The 22517-nt window shown below is 38.8% G+C and overlaps 1 protein-coding gene across 2 annotated transcripts in view; it reads right to left on the minus strand.

The window, feature by feature from the left end:
* ARL15 (ADP ribosylation factor like GTPase 15) overlaps window positions 1-22517 on the minus strand; it is a 419312-nt gene that overhangs the window by 220283 nt on the left and 176512 nt on the right. The gene's annotated exons all lie outside the window — the stretch shown is intronic.

Consider the following 22517-nt stretch of genomic DNA (forward strand, 5'->3'; position numbering starts at 1 on the left):
ACTTCTTAGACTTAAACACAAAAGAATGTTTTCAGATTTTGCTTAATAGTCCTGAAAAAACTACCCTCTCTATAGACTGAGTTTGAGCCTAACTCAGACAGCAGTATAACCAAGCTGTTCACCAAGGGTTCTCTCCATACCATGAACATTATCTTGTTGACATTTTCTGAGAACTGCTTACACTGATCAGGACAGCCTTGTTTAATTTATCCAGAAAGTTAAAACTATTAGCACAATACCTTTATGTGTCAAAGTGCTAAAGTTTGTAATGAAGTGAAATCTTGGCCTTTGGTACATCTGCCTAACACCATTAGGCAATGAGCACACTCATGGCCTCAGTCTGATGGGATGTTCATAGAAAAAGATATTGAGATGCTCATCAGCCAGGGCCAAGTCTTATTCCTTGTCATATTTCCAATATCTAGCATAATGTACAACTCAAAGTTTGATACAGGAATGAGGAAAATGAGGGAAGGAGGAAATGAAATTATACACTCATTAGGCTTCCAACTCTGAGGAAACTGGGGCCAAGAGAGGTGAAGTGACTAAGCTCCATTCATGTGTATAGCAAATCACAAACTTGAGATCTATGTCTGAGTTAGTAGGCAACTTGCCCAGGGAAGGCATGGGTATTTCCCATTACATCACGATGAATACTTCCTTTTCTTTGATTCATGAATAGCATGGGCAATTTTTGTGCGTATGTGTGTACTGGGGTGGGGGGGGGGAGGAAGTTATATAACCAATACAAGTTATTGGTTACATAACAAAAATTAGATATCAAGGAATTTCACCAATTTAGGGTATATAATCAAGTTCTGACCACTCAATAACTATATTTTAGGCATCTCTTGAACATCTAGCTCCAGTGGTGGATATACTGTGCTGAGTGTTAGGGATTCAGAGTAGAGACTGGAGTTGGTGTGCCAATTGTGTGTCTCTTCCCAGCACTGTTCAGTGACATCATTTTGGTAGCTCAAAAATGGATAGGGTAGGAGTATTTTCACCAAGAAAAATCAGCAAAAGCTATCTGTCAGGTCTTTTCTTCCCCTGGAGAGCCAATATACCACTAGATGACACTGAGAAGCTCATATTTTTCTGGGAGAAATAGAATAAAAAACAAAGATTATAATAAAGAGTAATAAAGCACTGTGATAGAGGAACTTATTAGGGTTCTCTGGGAACAAGAGATGAGACATCTTATCCAGACTGGGCAAGTCTCTTAAAAGAGTAATATCAACCAAACATCTACCATTTATCAAGAACTTCTACATTCCAGGCACAGAGCTAAGTATTTTCAAAAAAAAATAGCTCATACAATTCTTACAACAATCTTAAGAGGGAGGTGTAATTGACTCAGGCTTTGACACTTATTTTGAGATTCTAAAATCTGGGGTATTCATCAAAATCCTATGTGAAATAACCAGGTATATAATAAGAACAAGGGCATTTGATGTTGAGCAACCTTAAATATGTAAAGACAGGGGATATGAGCAGGGTTAATGCCAATCAGGCAGGGTCCAACCAAGAAAACAAAACAAAGAGAGGAAATTTAAGCCAGGGATTATTTAATATAGGGAATTAGTTGCATAAGTGATGGTGGAACTAAGAAAACAATAGGGGCACTGAAATTAGCAACATCTTAGGTCAGGTTCCCTACATGCAGAGCCTGAGACGGCATTTCTTACACACCTGAGTATAGACAGAGTGCTGTCAGGAGAAACAAGAGAGAAAGAAGCAAGCCAGAATGGGGGAAGGAGCTACACAAAGATATGGTTTCAGAAATCTAGCCTCAGTCTGATCCAATGAGCAGTTCTAGAACGTGGACTGAACCACGGAATTTGCCCCATCCAAAAGGCAAGGGGGCTGGGCTGTTATACCCCTGAACAGTCATTGGCTATGAGCCACCCCTGGGGAACAGGAGCGGGGGCTGGGGCATGATCTCATAATCTCCCCAACATACTTGGTTGAGGCAATTACTGTCAGCCAAGGGCAGGCCTCTGGAGAAGGGTACAGGTGTGAGTCATTAGCAGCCAATACCCGCAGCAGCTGGGAGATGGATGCACTGGCCCAGTAAAGGAGATCTGGGTAGGGTACCAACAACATCTGCTACAGGCTACATCCAGACATTATCCATATGGGAGAGAAACATCCATAAGCTTGAAGAACAAAAGTAGGGACAGTGTTACCTGGTGGTAAATGTTTAAAATAACAAAAATGCTGTGCGCACATGTATCCATACACAAGCTTTTTATACATTTTACCTACATAAAGGATGTGTAGCACACAATTTTCATATAATAAGAATATATGCAACATGTTTTATCATAAATTCTATAGACCTCATTAGTGCTCACAGAATGCTTTCATTGATTTCGCCAAACTTTTGTATCCATAGCCAACCAGCAATTGCGGTTGACCAACTCCAATTCTGAAATAAATGTTGGTTGTGCTAAGTGTTTACATGTATTAAGTCACTGGCCCATGACAGTCTTATGAGGTAGGTACTTTTATCACTCTCATTTTATCAATAAGGAAATCAAGACACAAAACAATTATATAATGTGTCCAAGGCTAAGCAACTAGGAATATATTTAGGTCTACTGTGATTGAAATAGAAGGATCATCGACCAGAAAGGTGAAAAAGCTAAATAAAGAACTCTACTACCACAAGAGCCAAGAGGGGGAAAAAGGGAACCTGTTAGAATAAAAGGTACCTAAGTGCTTATATATATTAATGCTCAGAGTGGGAACCTGTCCAAGAACATTTCCCAACCAATTAATTCAACGAATAGTATTATTGTCTATTCTATACAAGTCACTGAGCTAGGACCTACAAGAAGCATTTAGAAAGCCATTATTCCTCTTAGCTCAAACCCTCAAAGCCTGTAAAGTAATGCTGATTACAATGAGGTCTGCAAATGTATGAGAGGAAAAAAACATGGCCATAGCATTGGAGGGTATCCAGGGAGTGAAGTATAAGGAGAAGAATACTAGATGCATGTTTTAATGGAACTTGTTCACTGGAAATATGTGGGACATACTGGAAATCCAACTTCTGAAGTCCTCTTTCAACAAGAAACTATTTTCACCTGTCACATTTAGGAGCCCATAAGGAACCTAGTGAGATGAAATGACAGGCCCAGGACTGTGTTGGTGGATGAAACAAACCCAAATACCGTAACTTTTTAAAATGCCCTGTATACAACATAATATGTGAATATGTTATTAATATTGCAAAGACCCTTTTCTTCAATCTCCTGCTACACAGTCATCTGCCCAATCTCAGCATTTCTGACTTTCATCACAAGCACTGAGCTTGGAATTGTAAGTTTCAGTTCAGCCTCCCACACAACAGCTTTAGTCAGCAGCAGCCTCAACCCAGATCAGGGCCGAGGAAACCAGGAATGGGGTGAGGCGGGGGATACAGCTGTTCAGTCCAGCTGAGTGGGCCTTAAGTTCACTCACCAACTTCAAATGAGAAATGGATGTCATCCACCCAGCTGCCAGGTGCTTTGAGAAGTGAGCCTAACTGGGGAAATTCGGAACACCTGTTTGATTGCCCACATCCCAGCATTCCCAACCTACAAACCAAATCCACACGGGGTAACACACACAGGACAGCATATCTAACAGCAGTCTGAGCCTGCTCTTATTATAATGACTGGAAATTGTGTGCTCTGTGTCCCTGAAATGACAATTGTTACATAAAAAGGATAAGTACCAAACTCAAACCTGATCTATACTTTGTTCATTTAGATTAAAAATCAAAGGGGTGGTCTAAACAGTAGAGAGCTTGGGTGGAAGGTGCTGCCGAATGTCCTCATTACCCAAGATCTGAGATCTCCTTACTGAGGGTTGTAAGGAAGTCTTGGGAATCTAAGGGTTCATTCTGAGAGCCAATCAATTAGGATAGCCTGGTTCAAGGTACCACAACAAGAGCAGTGACAGAAGACAGGAGCATAATGTCCTCATTGGGCAGGTTCCTTTCTATGGCACACCATGGACTTGTTAATTCATTAATTCATTCCTCTAATAGATATCTACTGAGCACCAGGCATCGTCTTAGGTGCTGGGACACAGAAGTAAACAAAACAAGACCAAACTTTCAGTCTTCATAAGGCTCACATTCTTTACCAGCAGAGCCAGTCTTACCATTATAGAGGTTAAAAATGCCAGGTACTGGTATTCCCAGCCTCTGTCTCTTGCAGCATGGACATCTGATTCAGTTCTGGCGAAAGAGGACTCGACAAAAGTCTGCTGGGAGCTTTTGGAAAAGATTTTGCTCCTCATTAAAAAGACAGATGCCCAAAGAGAGCCGCCTCTTTCTTCTACTGTTTAGATTTCATTAGGTGATCAGGTGATGCTTTGAACAGTGTTAGCCTCCTAGCAACCTTAAAGGAGACAGACCGACATACTGAGGACACCAGAATAGAAAGACAGAAAGAACCTGGGTCCTTGAGAACAGTGCTAAGCAGCAGAACCTATCCCCAGTTCTGTCTTATAAGAACTCATTCTGTGAGCACAGTACATGCCAATTATTCAAGCCAATTTTAGAAGACTATTTTGTTATTTGCAGCCAAAAAGATGCTTAGTCCCCTCATGGTAAATTAATATGCTATGAATAAGTTCATTAAAAGAGTTGCTCTTTGAAAGGTGGACCCGATGAGCTAAAAAACAAACCAACAAACCAGGAATATGCAGGAGTCAACTACAACAATAAAACAGTTGCTCCAAGTTTTCCCTATGGAAAATCTGATCTCTAGACCAGTGATGTCCTACTGACCTTTTGTGATGGAAAAAAAAAAAAAAAATTCTACATCTATGCTTTCCAACATGGTAGCCACTAGCCACATGTGGCAATTGAGCACTTGAAATGTGGTCAGTGCAACTGAAGAACTGAATTTTTAATTTTATTTAAATTTACTTGGTTTTGCCCAAGGCACTCAGCAGCCAGAGAACGCTCCCAAACAGAGAATTCCAAGAGGTTTAAGTTGTTGAAAGTCAGTCTGGTGCTCATGCAAATGGGGTTATGGGGGACACCAACAAAGCCTCCCTCAGCTACCCCCCAAAATAGCATATAAATGTCAATTTAGGCCATGTTGACTAGCTGTTGGCTCATGAGCAGAAAGCACACACACACAAAAAATACAATCATTATTATGTGTAAATAAATATCCAAGACTTGGTTTATGTAATTATCCATGTATTTTCAGGCAGAAGAAGTAGCCATTCTCAGAGTGTTCTTCAAGACTCTTTCTGGAGACCCAGGAATCAACACTGTTTTTATAATTAGAATAAGACGTTATTTGCTATTTTCACCACACTGACATTTTCGCTAATGGTGCAAAACAAAGGTGAATAAATTTGCGGGTAACCTAACATGATCAGAAATGCTGGCTTCAAACTAGTAGTCACTGTATCCTTGACCACCATGTATTTGCCAGGGCGGGGAGCAAGTTTCAACTAAGAATGAACTTAATAAAGCAGTAAAAAGTCTTAGTTTTATCAAATTAGCTCTTAAACATGTCTTTTTAAAAAAAAACCTAAATGAGAAGCAGGCAAAAAGCATTTTTGCTACACACCAAAGCACATGGTTGTTTGGAGGTTAAGCATTGGTACAACTGAGTTGTGAGCTAAACTAGTTGTTTTTATTTTGCTGGAATCCCATTTTCACTTGAAATTTCAACTGACAAACTATGATTATATTCAGTCTTGAGTATTTGATAGACATTTTCTCAAAAATGATTACATAAGCCTGTAACTTCAAGGAAAACAACTGATAGTATTTGTTGTCAGTGGTAAAATTTGTTTTCAAACCAAAACTAGAATTTTGGGGAAATGTTTTCGTCACTGAGATCTTGACAGCTTCTCAATGATGAGATTGGTGATGATATTAATAGATATTTATTATAAAATGTTTCAACATTTGGAAGATCTACCTAACTTAATGAATCAATATTTCCCAAATGACCAATGCATGATGGTACAAAAACATGCATAGATTAAAATAACACACTCAGAGCACAAGACTGATCATTGGATGTTACGTAACTGAATACAAAAAGTGCGTGGATGTGGTTTTCAGATTCCACATCGCAAATGACCTTTAAAAACTACCACTTGTTAAAGAATTCCGGTGTCATATGAAAGAAGACGATCAGCAATCATCCGAACAGGCTATTAAGATACGTCTCCCTTTTTGAATTTATCTGTGTGAGGCTAGAATTTTTTCACTCCAACCCAAATAACACATAGCAACAGACTAAATGTAGAAGCTGCTATGAGAATCCGGTCCTCTTCTACTAAGCCAGACATTAAGGAGATTTGCCACTGTTCTCAAATATTTTTGTTTGTTTTGGAAACTGTTAATTTACATTAAAACATTTTTTAATATTGATGTGTAATGGGTTTATTGTTACTTTTAAAGGAATTGAAAAATATTTTTAAAATTTATCAGCTTTAATTCCTAACATGGCAAATATTGATATATATAAATATCGACACATACATATAAGCTATATAAACAAAAACCCTCTGAGGTCTCAATAATTTAAGAGAATAAAGGACCTGAGATCCCATAGAAGTTTTAAGAATTGTAGATACTAATTATCTTTAATATGCAAAAGAAACTTAATGGTCTCTTTAAGATCTACTAAAATTTGGCATAAATTCAGAGCTGTTTTCCAACAGAAATAAAGATGTTACACTGAATTATCTTTACTCTCCCCTGACTGTCTCCTGTCCAAAGATAGGCCAGCGGGAGCTGGGAGCATAATCTCAAAATTAAGAGGTCCATATAGGAGTCATACTAATCTCCTTGGTCTCATTGTGTTGGAATTCTAACCCAGTGGTCACATGCTTCCATGCTTAGAAAGATTCTCACAAAGTGAGCAGCCCAGGAGATTCTGAGGCAGGTTGTCCTCAGCTTATCTTTGGCAAAACAAAGTTCTAAACGCTATACAAGCTGATACACCAACTGCCCTCTTTTCTCCTTATCCTCAACAAGCATCCTGGATGCCTGTCTGTGTTACTCTAAACACAGTTTTACATCATTACCTTCCAAGTCAAGTCCTAACAGCTGTACTTGAGGACTATTATGCCTGTTATCTGATGGCTGCCCTGCTCCTATGTTCTCACTCTCATCACTTTCTGTCTGGATCATCAGAATGGCATTCTAACTGGTCTCCTCACTTCTGTCCTGGCAGTGATCCAATGAAATTACTAATACTGGTCCAGAAAACTAGCTCAGATTATATCACCATTCTGCTCAAAAATATTAAATGCTTATAACTTGAAATTCCCAAACTCCTTGATTTAGCATTTACAGTTCTCCATGATGTAGCTCCAACTGGCCATTCCTACCTCATTTCTCCATTACTCTCCTGTACACTCCACAAATGCAACTTTTGCTCTCCTGGACCAGATTCAGGCTTTTCACCTTCACCTTGATTGTGTTATCCCCTCTGCCTGGAGTTTCTAACCATGTCAGTTCTCCCCTCAGCTCTTGTTCATTTAAATTGCTAGATGCCCTTCAAGGGCCAGATCAAACATCACCTATTCCACCAAGCCTTATGTGATCTTCCACCTGGAAATAACTTCTCTGAAAGTTTTAGGTTACTTCTCTTGTTTCTGTTCATAACCCTTCCCACCCTGTAGCATTCATTGTTAGCTGAATGTATATTTCATCTTCCTGGTTAGACTGAAAGAGCCATATGGGAGTTTTGCACATTTATGTGTCTCACTAACTCCATACTTTGAATGAATCCAACATGAAGTCTTACACATACTGGGCACTCAATCACTATTTTTTAAATGAACTGAGTAACCTTTTATAAAACATTTATTCAGATTTCTCAAATGCAGAATGTAGAATTTACCTAAAAAATCACTCCATGATACAGAAATAATTTATCTTTTTGGTTGATGGTGGTAGTTTGTTGGTTTACAGTTATTAGCATGTAATTTTTATGTTTATGGCACATACCCAGCTCTGCAAGAAATTTCTCAGCCAACATCTGATATTAAAAACTTAAAAAAACACATACACAACAAAACTTCACTCTACTTATGGCTTAGCCTTTCTCAGAGTTCTGTTTTAGTGTTTGGAAATGTGCAGCGATGATGCAGCATGTGCTAAGCCCCGTACTAAAAAATAAGAGCATTACCCTATGCTCAGTGTGATCCTTTTTGATTCTATCCTATTTGTGATCCCTTACTCTGTCCTGATGCCCAACAGAACCAGCAGCCATGAGAAACTGAAAGCATGGAAAGAAAACACTGTGAGAAGAGTTCTGGGAAATTGTTCCCTTCTGTGCTCCTGTAAAAGCCAAGGGCTGACTCCCTAGAAGATCCACAACCCCCAGGGAGATCACGATTTGCATGGCTCCAAATAGAAAGCAGCAAATTCCTGAGCTATTGGCATAACACAAAAAGTAAAGCACATTTGTAGTATTCTGGAAACTCTGGTGGCTGGAGTAGAAAAGCTAGTATGGGAACGATTTTGTTGAAATTGCCATTGACCAAAGCAACCAACTGGGGAAAGCCAAATAGGAATTTTCTGGCTGAAGTGGAAGATGTTTGTTACATACTCAGGGTGAAATAAGATCTTTTAATACTTTGGAAATGCTATTGCATTCTAGCACAGCTTGCCATTTCTCCCTTAGCAATATTTCTTTTTACTGCAGACTTTAACTTACCAACTATATGACAAAATTGACAGAGATAACATGAGGTTCCAGATTAACACAAATTCACAGCCCACAGAAAAAAGCTTAAAACCATCTCATGGCTCATCCTATATAACAATAAAGAATAATTAGAGTCACAGATTATAAGCCTTGGCACTCAAAGATAGATATCAGTTTCTCACTCTAACGGTAACTTCTCTGTGATTAATTTGACCCAAAACAAGTTATTACTATACACCCTACTCATGTAATAAAACCTTAAGAGAATTCTGCCTGGTCTACAATACTTATTTGATCCCACCCACATCTACCCTTTCTTGACACTCTCTGTCATTCTTAATGGAAATGCTTACCAAAGGGACAGTGAAGTTTTCCTTTGTGGACTATTCTGTTGGTTCTATTAGTTGTCACCCTACTGATTACAGAAGTATAGCCAAGATCCATGTTTAGGCTTAAGCATAAAATAGGGAATGGCAAGGGAACAGTCTAGACTTTCTGGGCAGTGTTTAGTAATGTACAAAAGCTAACATGCGGATGGTCCTCAACTTACTATGGTTAAGCTTACAATTTTTCAACTTTACAATGTTGCGACAGTGATATACATTCAGTAGAAATCATACCTTAATTTTTAATTTTCATCTGTTCCCGGGCTGGTGACATGCCCTATGGTACTTTCTTCGTGATGCTGGGCAGCAGTAATGAGCCTTGGCTAACAGTCAGCCGCGTGATCACGAGGGTAAACAACTGATACACTTACAACCATTCTGTACCCAGATAAGCATTCTGCTTTTCACTTCCAGTACAGTATTCAATAAGTTACATGAGATGTTCCATTCTTTATTATAAAATAGGCTTTCTGTTGGATGATTTTGCCCAACTGCTGGCTAACGTATGTGTTCTAAGCACATTTAAGGTAAGCTAGGCTAAGCCGTGCTGTTTGGTAGGTGTATTAAACACATTTTTGACAAAATTATTTTCAATTTACAATGGGTTTATTGGGACATAACCCTATCGTAAATCGAGGAAGATCTGTACATTATAATTTGAATTATGTAATTGGACAAATCAATGTACTTTACAAATCATAAATAAATATGGACAGCTGTCATCTTAGGGATGAGATATGTTCCAAAACTTTCAGAAGGTTCCAATTTTTTCAGATTTTTGGTACACAATTTTCCTTGAAAACAAGGCAGTGCACTGGTGTTGGGTTCAGTCCTGACAGGCAGGCCAGCTCTGACAGAGAATACGACAGTAGAATGACTAACAGCATGGACTCTGAAGTCACTGGGTTCGAAACCCAGTTCTGCCACATGTCATCATAGTGACCTTGGATAACAGCTTAATTGTTCTAAGCCTGGGTTTCCCTTTCAATGAAAGGGAGAAAATAATACTTAGGTACCTCATAGGACTCTAGAGATTAAATGAGATAACTCATTTGACATAGTGCTCGGAATATTCCAAATGTTCACTAAGTGTTAACTATTATATTCTTATTATTGTTACTATTATTATTTGGCCACCATTTAAGCCTATAACTTATTGGACTACGGAACTAACCTGAGTTCTAAGATCTGGTAGTAAAAGTGCTGAAAGAAACAGGCAAAGAAGGATAATAGATTCCTCTGCAATTTCCAATATACCCAATTTTATAAAAATAAACCAAGTTTGTATGGGGGGTGGATACTTTCCTCTTTTCTAGTAACTTTATTCTATATCCGACCCCTCCTGCAGCCCCTAGTACTTTATATTCCTCAATTTCTTCCTCCCTTATGGCTGTCCAGATTTCTTCTCCCCAACACCAAAAAAAGAGATTTCTCCTGTTCAGATGAAAGTGCACATTCCTTCAGTGAGATTTTCAGCACAACAGTGTGATTAATCAACTTAACATTAAGGTGACACTTTCATATATTTTATATGAAAAACCCCAAATTGATCACTAATACAAAGTGAGCTCGTGTGTGAGAGTTGATGTCTACAAGGCTGATGTATGGAATACACACATACACACACACACACACACACACACAGAAAGCTATTACTACCCTGTACACGTCCCTCCCTTTTGCTATAAAGGCATAGATGATCACATATCGCTGCACTCCAATGATACTTCCAGGGGCTCATGTGGCTACACTAGTGAGAGCTCAGGAAGTATGTAGGAGTTAAGGGAGGGGCTGCCATTTGTAGGCAAGTGCTCTTTCTGTCTTTTACTCTGACGAGGACTCCTTTTAAATAAAATGTAGTTGGATTATGAATAGAAAAAAGGCAAACAAATCTCAGCACAAAATGGGCTCTTTTCCTCAGGCATTCTTACAACTGTTTGTAACCCACTTTCTCACAGTTTCTCCATAGCTTTTACGTAAAGACACCATTTTCACAAGGTACTATGTACATAGCTCTACAAATCAACTTTGCGAAAAATCCCCAAGCTCCTCCTCGCTAGGCAGGTTCACCACTGTGTCTCCAGGGGTCTGGGCAGACTCTGGCACCAGGCAGGTGCTCAAGATTTGTTGATTAAGTCAATTAATAAGTGGATGAAAGAATGAATATGTAGGTTATTTGCCCATAGATGTGAATATAAGCAGTCTCATATTTTAACACAGTTTAAAATACAGTAACAATTACTATATATTAAAACAAGACTAGCCTACCACGTCATATATACTATTAAACAGATTTCTTCACATGTAACTATATTACTAAATCAATAATTGCCAACCTTCTGTCTTTCATGCTATGGGATGTCTCCAATTATCTCGAGAGGCAAGTGGAGCTCTCAAAATGAAATTAATTTTAATTAACTTTAAAATGTAAGCGTGTATGGGAACAGAGGGTTACACAAAATAGTGTCACAGCATAAAAAGATTAGGAATTAGTGCACTAGCCAAAGAGAAGACAAAAGAGTTTGAAACATTGCCTGAGGTCAAGCATTTCACTTCTAAGTAGTTTCCCATGAAGAACACACTCAAAAGAAAAGAGACAGTGCAATTTAAATGATCCTAAGCCTACTACTGTTTTATTTAGATGGGGATAGTTAAAGACTATATTTGCCTGAGGACAGAGAACAGACTACATGAAAAGAAATATTTCTTAGGTATCCAGTACAGTCCCACCATGCTGAATTTTCTTAAAGCTCTCACATTAGCTTGGGACTTATATTCATAGCTGACTAACGAGGACACATCACTCCTTTCATGCCCTTCTTATTCTATATAAGTGAAAACAATTAAAGGGTAGACATGCATAATAGTATGCCAATCTGACACAGGATCAGGGTCCTTAAAAAAAAAATTATTTTCAACACATTTATCATAGACTTGTTGCTATTCTGAATAATGTCTCCTATAAGAAAATGGCTAAGCCATTTTTTTTTTTAAACTTAGGAAAGAAAAACATAGTATCCCTTCCACCTTGATTCTTTGGTTTGTATCCTTCAAGATTTCTCTCTCCCTTAATTAGAAAAATAATGGTCTTGCTATAAAGATCAAGAATCAGGTCATTTCATCAAATAGGCACACATACACATGCACGAACACAGTCTCTTAGCACACAAATCAATCTAAGGTCATACATCCTTGTAAATAATGAATGTCTAAGCAACTATTTCTGTACAACAATAGGAAGCATTAAGAGAAATGACCTATATTTTACATTTCCATAAAGCCAGAGACCACATTTTCTCTTTCTTTACACTTGCCATAATGAAGTCATAGATACTCAATACATGATTTTTGGATTTACATGAAGAGGGTTCTGTCAGGAACAGCATACGGTTGTCCCTACATAAACAGCCAAAGCCTCACAGAAACATTAAGGGTAACCCCTTAACGTTTGTGGCAGGCAGGCTCCAAGATGGCCTGCAAGAGCCCCACCTTCTGGTATTGTCACCTTTGTGTAATCTCCGCTCTTGGAGTATGGGCTGGTCTAGTGCTTCACTTCTAACTCACAGAATGTGGCAGAGGTGGTAGGATGTCACCTCCATGATTAGGTTACAAAAGATTATAGTTTCTATCTTAATAGCAGATTAGCCTTCTTGGTTTGGACACTTCAGTGAAACAACCTGCCATGTTGGAGAGGCCCATGTGACAAGGAACTGAGGACATCCTCTGGCCAAAAGCTGGCCAGGAACCGACGCCCTCAGACTAACCACATCCCAGGAATTGAAATCTTCAAACAAAAGCTCTAGCTTAGAAGAGGATCCTTTTATGGCTAATATTCCATTATATTGATATACCACATTCTGTTTATCCATTCATCTGCTGTTGGATATTTTGGTGGTTCCTAACTTCTAGCTACGGTGAATAGAGCTGCTATGAATACTGATGTACAAGTTTTTGTTTGAACACCTGTTTTCAGTTCCTTTGAGTATATACCTAGGAGTGGAATTGCTGGGTCATATGATAATCTTATGTTTAACTTATTGAGGAAAAAGTGTGGTGTTTTTAAAGTCTCTAAGTTATAGTAAATTGCTATACAGTAATAGGTAACTAATGTGAAGTTAAAAATGAATTTGTAGCCAGGCAGAAAATTCCAAAATGTGGACTAATGAACTAAAGGGGAAAAACTTACCTTAGGTCTTACTTGCAAGTCATTATTGCTTTAGTAAACAGCATCTACTACATTCTCAAAATGCTTCTTTCACAGGCAAGATTTAAAAATAACACCACCACCAACAACTGCTCTGAAAGCTTATGGCTTGCCATGCGCTGTGCTGTACCACACTACCCAGACAAGGAAAGGAAACTCCCCAGAATTCTTTCTTCTCACTTTCCACATCCTCCTTCAGAACATCTTCGGTCACATGGTTTCAGCTACCTCTAATACCCTGAAAACCATCAGTTCAAATGCTCTCATCTAATATTCTCCTAAGCACCAATATCCTTATTTCTTACAGTCTATCATATATTCCCTTCTAGATGTTTCCCAGGTATTTTAAACTCAACTTGTCTCCCAATGAGCTTATTCTTACCATGCATTCTTTTCCAAACCAGTCTCCTGGATTCCCTGTTTGGGTACTGGCAGCCAACCAAACTAAGAATCTGAAGAGTCATTCTTAACGCCTTACCCCTTATTCCTAATAATCAATCATCAATCAGCCACATTTACCCCCCATCCCTATCCCAGTGTAACTGCCAAGCTCTTGGACGCTTTGAAACGCCGCCATGCATTTTTCCTCTGGCTGTTCTTTCTCTGCTCCACCTATGGCACACCTAGAAAAGCCCAATGCATACTTCAAGTCTAGACCCAAACATCATCTCATTGTGAGGGCTTCTTTAATTTCATTTTAACAAAATTGCTTTCTCCATCCTTTGTGATCCTAGAGCAACCTGTATATCCCTTTGATGTTAGGACACTTGTAACAATGCTTGTGTATTTAACATGTTCAATTTTTTATGACTGCTCTATGCTGATACCTCTCTGTACTTAAGACGTTTTGAGACCAATTCTTCCGGATATTTCAGTGAGCTAGCACTGGAACAGGCATATAATCTTCACTCAATTCATGTCCGCTGAATTAAAAATAGTCGTCTGATTTATACTGCTCATTCACTCAATCAACTATCAAATATTTACTGAGTGACTTCCATGCACCAGAATCAACCCGGGACAATGGGAATACAGTGGTGAACCAGCTGGACACGGCCCCTGCCTGACTCATGAGCTCATAATCCAACAGGTCACTGAGTTGATAATATCTTTATGACACTATGTTATTTAGGCTTTAACCTACTTCTTCGCAACATGTGTATTTCCCATAAGAGCATATTTACTCTTCTGATTCGTAAAGTAGTAATAAAAATTGGAAAGTTAAATTTCTTTTCAATGAGTTGTAAATAAAATAATTTTATTTCCAGTGTCATTATCACTGCACTAAAAACAAAACAAAGCCCCTCCTTGCAGTCTCAAGACATATGACTGTTTGTACAGTATATTTAAACATTTATAGGATGCCTCAACCATCCAGAACACAACTAAAAAACTAGGAGCCATGGGGCAGCCAACAGAAATGTCCTCAAATTAACATCTTAAAGCTCACATGCTTAACACTCTAAAAGGTCCCTCAGGTCCACACAAAAATCTTGCCTAGAAAAAAATGTGATCACACTTAGTTTCCTGGCTCCCTGCTCAGAGCATATTAGAAGCAGTAAATCATTATGTGGGAGACGGAGGAGAGACAGAATCCACCAGAGACAGGCACGTGGACAGTAGCAAAGAGAAATAGTTACAAAAGAGACTAAATCAAGAAATTAAGAAATTAAAAAAAGAAAAAAGAGAAGACGAGATCAACAACAATTAAAGGGGAAAAAAAGGCAAATCAAACTACGGTACTGTGTATTTTAAACTTGTTTCTTTAATCAAGGGAAGTCCTTTCTAAAGAAAAATCATCTGTTAAGGTAATTTTGTTTACAGTCTACAGTAGCTCTTTCAGACTGGAAGTATAACAATTTGATTAATTATTATTTCAGAGCCATATACTAGTTTCCTGAAAGAATTGTCAGAGATGGTATGTTTACTTCTTGGGGGAACCACAGGTAATCTGGAGAGAATTTCATGTCAAAATTCAGCTGCATTAGTACTGAGATATACTTATTCTTCAAAAGGATCACAAAATCAAAAGCAAGTCGAATAAAACAAGTGTAACGATACACACACCAAGAAACTGAGAATTGATCTTTGGTAAACCACAATCTGGGTAGGAAATTAAGGAACCTGGGACAGGGGTAGATTGTCATCTCTTCTTACAATTAAAAGCCATAGTTTTGAAAGAAAAGTAAATAAATGGGACTCTTGATACTTGAATGTAGAACTGGAAATATATGTGTTACATGTAAAAAAGAGTCTATGTGTGTGGAGGGGAGGAGGTGGCTTGCTTGACATAAAGCTCAAAACATCTTTAAATTGAAATAAGAGAGAAAATATGCCTTGATAAAATCTTACCTCCTTCCTAAGATGGATGTCCCTCAGAAGGATGACAGATGTGCTGAAACGTTATAGCCATTGGGGTGTCTAGTGAGGCTTGGGGCATAATCCCCCATTTCTTGTCATCACCTCTATCAGTACACAGTTTCTGTTTATCCCAATATACCATAAAAATATTATCATTTTCCACGTCTCTGATGATGTGAAATACCTTGGGAAGCACTGGTGAAAAAGAGTTTATCTTGCCATTCAAGGATCCTGGTGGTTTGACCCCATTAACCTTCCTAACCTTGAATCCTTCCACACCGTTTATGGGAACTGTACAGCAGCCAAAATGCCCTGCTCACATTTTTTGCCTTACACCCATCATATTTCCCAAATGTGACCATCTCTGCTAATGACCTGTCCCTCTTCTGGGAATTTCCTTTCTCCCTATCTTCATATCTCCAAGTATAATCCATCCACAAGTCCTGTATTATATGCCACCCGTGCCACAATCATTCCTTTTACTGCATTTGTACATAATCTTTTTTTTCTCACTGAAGAGCCAGAGTAGTTTATTATCTGTAGTTTTTGTTTCTTTGTTTGTGGGCCACGCAGTGCGGCTTGCGGGATCTCAGTTCCCTGACCAGGGACTGAACCTGGGCCACAGCAGTGAAAGCCCAGAATCCTAACCACTAGGCCACCAGGGAACTCCCCTATTATCTGTAGTTTTTAATGTCATGTGTAGCTTTCTATTTTGTACTATTGTTATTTATACACACAGTTTTTTAGTTTGATAACTATAATTAAAGCTCTTTGACAGCTTAATTTAAGTAAATGTACTCCAGCAAACATTTTCTGAGTACCTTTCATGTGCCAAGTACTATACTAGGTGCAGAGGATATAAAAATTAATGTGGCTCCACTATCACCAGACTTATGTAGTATTGCTCTTAAAGTTGTAGCCAATAAAATAGGGCAGAAAACTGATGTAAAAGACATAACAACCACTGGAAAAGAGACAAAATAGTCGTTATTTGCAGATGATTACTGCATACCTACAAATCCTAGAGAATTAACTGGAAAGCTTAGAACTAATAATATGGCTCCATGAGGTGATTAGAAACAAAATTAAAATGTTTTAAAATATCTCTGGGGCTTCCCTGGTGGCACAGTGGTTAAGCATTCGCCTGCCAATGCAGGAGACATGGGCTCGAGCCCTGATCTGGGAGGATCTCACATACCACGGAGCAACTAAGCCCGTGCGCCACAACTACTGAGCCTGCGCTCTAGAGCCTGAGAGCCACACCTACTGAAGCCCGGGCACGCAGAGCCCGTGCTCCGCAATAAGAGAATGAGAAGCCCGCGCACCACACCATGAGTAGTTCCCGCTCGCCGCAACTAGAGAAAGCCCGCGCGCATCAACGAAGACCCAACGCAGCCAAAAATAAATAAATAAATAAATTTTTAAAAAATTTAAAAATTAATGCAATAACAATAAAATATGCTTATTTGGGAAAAAAATCCCAAAATGTGTATGAATCACACACACACACAGACACACACAACACGTTTGTATAAATGAAGCATCATATTGTGTTTCTAGAAGGAAAGACTAAATATAATAAATATTTCGATTTTCCAAATTCACTAATGAGTTTAATGCATTACCAATCAAAATCTCAAGGGAAGGGCTTCCCTGGCAGCGCAGTGGTTGAGAGTCTGCCTGCCAATGCAGGGGACATGGGTTCGAGCCCTGGTCTGGGAAGATCCCACATGCCGCGGAGCAACTAGGCCCGTGAGCCACAACTACTGAGCCTGCGCGTCTGGAGCTTGTGCTCTGCAACAAGAGAGGCCGCGACAGTGAGAGGCCCGTGCACCGCGATGAAGAGTGGCCCCCGCTCACCGCAACTAGAGAAAGCCCTCGCATAGAAACGAAGACCCAACACAGCCAAAAATAAATAAATAAATAAATTTAAAATGCATTAAAAAAAAAAAAATCTCAAGGGAATCTCTCAACCCAAAATTCACCTGGAATATATAAAAATACCCATATTTTAATGGCAAAATGATAAACAGAGAAAATTTAAAGGCACTTACAAACATAAAAAATATTAATCTGAGTTATCCAAAAAAATGCAAACTAAAATTATAGTTCATCTCCAAATACTTGCCCAGTCTCGGTAGCAAGTATGTTCCTATTATCAGTCATGCTATCAGAGCCAGGCGCCATTAAACACATGGCTGCTATAAAGTCTTCTGTTCTGATAAATTTCTACCTTATTCAGTTGACAATGTCACAGCAAAGAAGTATGAGAGAACAATGAGTTCAAGTCTCTACATTTAATTGTGACCATCAAAGAAGAAATGGTTGATGTTATCCTAGAGACCATAATACCAAAAATGGTCAATTATGCTAAACTTCAGGATTTTAATATAATAATTGGAGGAAGAGGAGGAGGAGAAAAACCAGTCCATGACCAGTCATCTTAAAGAAGAAGGTAGATAAAGGAAGGATGAAACTATAAGAAGGGGAAAGAAGATTAAAGGCTAAAATGAATTTATCCTTGCAAAACTGTTAAGAAGAACAAAGAAGCAAAATAAACAAACAAATGAAAACAAAGGGCATAAAAAGAATGATGTTCAATCTGGAAAGAGTTAAGAGAAAGGTAAATTTGAAGGTAGGAAAGCATGCATCAAGCATCTTTAAGTTAATTCAAGTCTCCAGATCCGGACAGATTACATACCAAGATAGCAGAAAAACTCAGATACCATCGTAAAACTACTCTAAGCATTGCTATGTAACCATGGAGAATGGGAAAGTTACCAGAAGACTGGGGATAGGCAAATATCACTTGAGTTTTTTAAAATGGGATCATCATGAGCCATCATGGGGTCACTAAGAATAAGTCTTTCAAAATAATTCTCAGTTCCTTTTGGACTGGCTTGCCAGGTTGGTACATTTTGGGAATACCTCATTTCAGTAAAATATTTAACAAGTCTCTTGTATCCTTGGGCAATAAAGAGAAAAGTAAACCAGACGACAGTAATTAGGCAGCCTGGTAACTGATTGAACAGCCATACCCTAAAATTCATGGATCTGTGCCAGCATGGAAAGGGTTGGGTCTTCTATGATTTGCAACGAACCTTGGTTCTCACAGCATTTTACACATAACTCTATTATAGCAATTATCACACTGCATTATAGTTATATAATTACATGTCTATTACTCCCTATAGCCTGTGAACTCCCTGAAGGAATGATTACTAGTCATCTTGTTATCCCTAGCAGGGAGCATGAGACTGGCACAGAGTAGACAATTTGATACATGTCTGTAAGTTTTAATTGAATAAAAACTTTGAAGGTATCATTTCAAGATTTACAGATGGCACAAAGCTGAAAGAAATTGCTAATATTTTTGATGACAGAATAAAAAAAAAAGTCAAAAAGCCCTGGACAAGCTGGAACCATGAGCCAGTGCTTACACAGTGAAATTTAAGAGAGATATAAGTAATGTCTGGAACTTGGAATTATAAAAAAAAAATCAACTGTGCATTAAAAACAGAAGAGACTTGACTTAAAACAGCTGGGTCGGGCTTCCCTGGTGGCGCAGTGGTTGAGAATCTGCCTGCCAATGCAGGGGACATGGGTTCGAGCCCTGGTCTGGGAAGATCCCACATGCCGCGGAGCAACTGGGCCCGTGAGCCACAACTACTGAGCCTGCCTGCGCGTCTGGAGCCCGTGCTCCGCAACAAGAGAGGCCGCGATAGTGAGAGGCCCGCGTACCGCGATGAAGAGTGGCCCCCGCTCGCGGCAACTAGAGAAAGCCCTCGCACAGAAACGAAGACCCAACACAGCCAAAAATAAATAAATAAATAAATAAAATTAAAAACAAAAAAACAAAAAAAAAACCAGCTGGGTATCTTGACAGCGAATCCAGTATGAACCAGTGGGGTGCTGTGGCAGGTATTGTTGGCTTTGACAGAAATACAGTGCCTGAAGGAGACAGGTGAGAGTGTCACAGGTCAGACCATATCTAGAGCATCGTGCTTCTGGATACATGTTTTACAAGGACTAGTCACAATTTAACACTTGTCCAAAAGCAGGCAACTAGGATGGTGATGGACCTGGAGACCACAGAATGTGAGAAATAGTTAAAGACATGAAAGAGATTTAGCTTGGAAAATGATCCTTCAGAGTATATGACAGCAAGTTTCATGCTTCTGACTTACTGTCTAGGGAGGATATATTATTTGTTGAGTATGGTTCCACAAAGCTGAACTGGGTCCATTTTCACAAAGAAGCAGAAAGTTAGATTTTAGTAAATTATAATTAATTGTAATAATTAAAACTCTTCAAGTGTGACATATTAACATGCTTTCTGAGACTGACTTTCTCAGCATGGAAGCACTCAATTTGAGACGGTACAGCCATACCTCAGGGATTTGAAAAGAGCAAATTCCTACCTGGTGTAACAAGTTTGACTAAGTAACCCCTGATTTAACATGTACGGTTTCATGTTATTTTATAAGATGAAAGCTGGAAGGCAGAATGCCGTAACAAGCCTCAAATGACTTGTGAGACACATTTCTGAAGGAAGTTGCATACACAACTTTTCTGACACTGCTCTTGAGAAGGATGGCTGGGGCTACTGCAGCAAATGCACCCATAACCCAGAGCGATGGCAGATCATCTGTAAGACACTGCCATGCCTCGTGTGGGTTGGACTCTCCAACATGCCAGCAGGTAGGGTAGACCAGAGGCATCACTCTATTACGTAGGTACACTGTAAAAGTATATAAAAATACACAGGCAGTCAAGAGGAATGAATTTCTAAACTCTATAACCATACCCTCCCTCTTTTTTACACTGATTCCCAGACTCATTGACTGATTTAGAACAATTTTCCCAGCCAAAAGAAAAAAACCTTTAGCTCATCAACTAAAGAGCAACATATATTTAATATGCAATTTTTCAAACCGTCCTTCAAATACCTTCAATAGCCAGTTACATCACCAGAGATGCACACCTACACATTTAAGATTAATTCAAATTCCAAGCAGAAGTCAAAAGTGCGTTGAAATGTGACTTTACGTCCAGTGCAATGTAAGCAAGTCAATTTTTCAATGCATCTTGACTAAATGTAAAATATCATCTGTTTCTGCGACAAACAAGTCTGTGCCATTAATCATATGCTTCCAGGTGCAACAACTCACATTCAAATTAAACCATGAAATAGCATCACAGTGTTAAGATTCACACAAACTGATCTTTTAACAGATTGTAGAAAACAAAACATACATTAAAAGAAGAATCAGGAGAAAAATGTTACACAATAAACACATCTGAAAGAGCTTAAGCACCCAAGCAGATAGAATTCTGGTTTTTGAGCTGCACAGGAATAAACGTTAAACAAAACTCAGAGTCTGCTCTTAAACAACGAATACATCATAAAAAATATTTCTTTTTATAGTCACAGGACTGAGAGTTTTGCTGTTTATATCTATCCCAGCATACAAATCCATAGTACTGCCAGGACTGTCCCCTCTGACTTAACTGGGAAGCCAGACAGAAGAGTCTGCTTGGGCTTCTTTTAGTTTAGTTCAGTTTGTGTCCAAAACCGGCCCAAGAATCATCTCTTCTTCAGTCGCTACACTCCTGCCTGCCAGTTACACGGCTCCAAACATTTCCCTTCCAGCTACAGATTATTAAACTGTTTTGTTGTTTTAAAACTTGATTTAGAACTGCAGTAGATAACTTTTTTTGCTTCAGGCTCCTCTAGGTCAGCAAGCTGCAACAACGTTCGAACAGCGCAATAGCGTCCATTGCACGTTAAAAGCAAGGATGGTGCCAGGAACCAGCAAAGTGATATATTCTAGGTTAGCCATGTCAGGCATTTTCCAGTCCCAAAGCAGGTTTCATATAGTCAGCCCATGGGCCAAGGGATACACATGGCTGTCCTGTACTTGCCCCCTTGTGTCCTCCGCTTGCCTCCCCTGTGTTCTTGTGACCTGCCCCATTGAACTCCCTGGACAAGTTTCCCAGGGAGCGACGCTACACAAGAGGGACGCAATCCTTTGAGAGTCCTTCCTTTCTGCCTTGGGTCTTACGCTGTACTGCTATAGGGCTTTATACTGCATCATCTGGCAAGCCACACATCATTCCCAGTTCTCAGTTGACTTCCCTTTAAAATGGTACCCCAGCCTAACCTATTTGAGAGAAAAGCTGTTAAAAAAAAAAAAAAGAGAGACAAAACTTAAAAACCAACAGTACAAATAAAAATGTTAATAGGCATACTGTCAAATCAAGGTTAAGAATTTAGCTCCTCTGATTAATGAATCAAGATGAGACTAGGATAGTCATCAAGGTATTGAGATATAAAGATACGAGAACAAAAGCTTCATCTCAATAGTTTCTATGCTCTCTTACTTACTAGATTTCCTTCTTTTGTACTCATTATTTCTTTGCTCTCTTGTCCTCTTTCACAGAGACATTTTGTCCCAGATGACGAATGAAGGAGTATGTAAGGTTTTAATTTCATAACAGTCTTTGGAGAATTTTCCCAAAGTAATTTAACCTGAAGTTAAAGTTGTATATGATAGTTGCACGTGGTAGATTTCAAGGATTTTGAATAAAATGGACAAGCATCCTTTTAAGAGAACACTTTTTTTAGAAAGTAGGATGAGGAAATAAACAGAGCATTGCACCAACTAAGACTTAGACGAAAGAGAACTTTAGAATTAATTTATGCCTTAGAAATGGTCTTGACAATTTTTAGCTAAGTCAAATATCTTAAAATATATCAGGACTTCAATATTTAAAGAAAATTTGGAGTGCAACCTTTTACAAAACCAGTAATTCTTTCGTAATACTACAAATGACTTAATAAAACCTACTAATGTGTAAATCTATATTTTTAAA

Source organism: Eubalaena glacialis, chromosome 4 (assembly GCF_028564815.1).
Source record: "Eubalaena glacialis isolate mEubGla1 chromosome 4, mEubGla1.1.hap2.+ XY, whole genome shotgun sequence".
Taxonomy (NCBI): Eukaryota; Metazoa; Chordata; class Mammalia; order Artiodactyla; family Balaenidae; genus Eubalaena; species Eubalaena glacialis.